Here is a 1,107-nt window from a genome sequence, read left to right as displayed (position 1 = left end):
AGATTACAAAGTCAAAATTTGAAGTTGTTACAAGCCTGCCGCCTATCCTCTGTAGAGATTCTGTCCTACTCCATGGCGTGTCCCATAACCTAAAATGGCTCGTATGTGTGGTCTGGTTCGAGCAGACAGCTACTAACTAAACTTGCTTCGTGCCTCCTACCTTGTTCAGTTAGGAAATTCCTTAGCGTGGAATCGATGACTCTTGTGGACGGTGACAGTGGGGTCTTTGAGAGTACGGCGAGCTAAGCAGTTCCGAACACCTCACCGACTGACAACAACAGACTACTGCGAGCGCCGCCGTGTGCAACCGGTGCAACCAATGACATCGGCTGTAGTTAAATAGAAAGCCGCCACCCGCAGCACCGTCCGCATGGACGGGCAGCAGCTGACAAGCTGCTGGAAGTGCGTGGTCTTGGACGCGGCGCCACCCTCTTTGTCGGCAGCGCTGGAGGTTATCACCTGCACTTCTGCCCTTCTCGCGGTCTCGGTGGGGGAAGGGGGGGGGGTAGTGGACCTGAAGTTAAACAGGCAGACAAAGGACGTCCTCCCACCTCCTTCCTCACCTTGTAGTGGGTTGGACGGCGCATCCGAGAGTAACATGGCAGCTGTCAAATGACCATCCAGCGGATGAAAATCGATCGTGCAATATTCTTCCGAGTCCTTTGACAGGCGTTCGTGGTTGCGGGGCGAACACAATCGCATGAGAAAACCACATCCACAGGAAGGGGGGGGGGGCGGTCCCCCACCCCCTTTAAAAGGAGCCTGCGATATTGTAAACGAGTGCATTGGCACGCCGACTCGGTCGGTACGCAGATGTTGTCCCCCCCCGAGGACCATCACGCGACTGACCTGCCGTCATCTGCGATGGGCGTTCAATTCCTTAGGATAGCATGGTGTTTCTCCGAAAATGCGTCACCCACCCAGCCATCTGGCTACGTCACTCGTCTCTTTTCTTCAAACTACCATGAGGAGTACCTTACAAAGTCCGATTTCGGTCTTCTGATTAGTGGCGGTAAGGTACATTACCAATGTGAGTGCCTAGGTAAGGAAAGGTATCGGGAAAAGTACCCAGTTATTTACTACCACCTAGCTGTTTTCCCTGGTGGC

The 1,107-nt window shown here is 53.7% G+C and overlaps 1 protein-coding gene across 1 annotated transcript in view; it reads right to left on the bottom strand.

The window, feature by feature from the left end:
* Positions 1–382, bottom strand: part of LOC113211243 (uncharacterized) — a 13,502-nt gene extending 13,120 nt beyond the window's left edge. The window contains exon 1 of the mRNA XM_052268082.1: positions 161–382. The gene's annotated coding sequence lies outside the window, so the exon portion shown is untranslated. The remainder of the gene's footprint in view (positions 1–160) is intronic.
* Between the last annotated feature and the right edge of the window lie 725 nt (positions 383–1,107).

This window comes from Frankliniella occidentalis, unplaced genomic scaffold (genome assembly GCF_000697945.3).
Source record: "Frankliniella occidentalis isolate FOCC.00 unplaced genomic scaffold, Focc_3.1 Scaffold63, whole genome shotgun sequence".
Classification (NCBI taxonomy): Eukaryota; Metazoa; Arthropoda; class Insecta; order Thysanoptera; family Thripidae; genus Frankliniella; species Frankliniella occidentalis.
The sequence above is the reverse complement of the archived record's forward strand: the minus strand, read 5'-3'. Positions and strand labels throughout refer to the sequence as shown.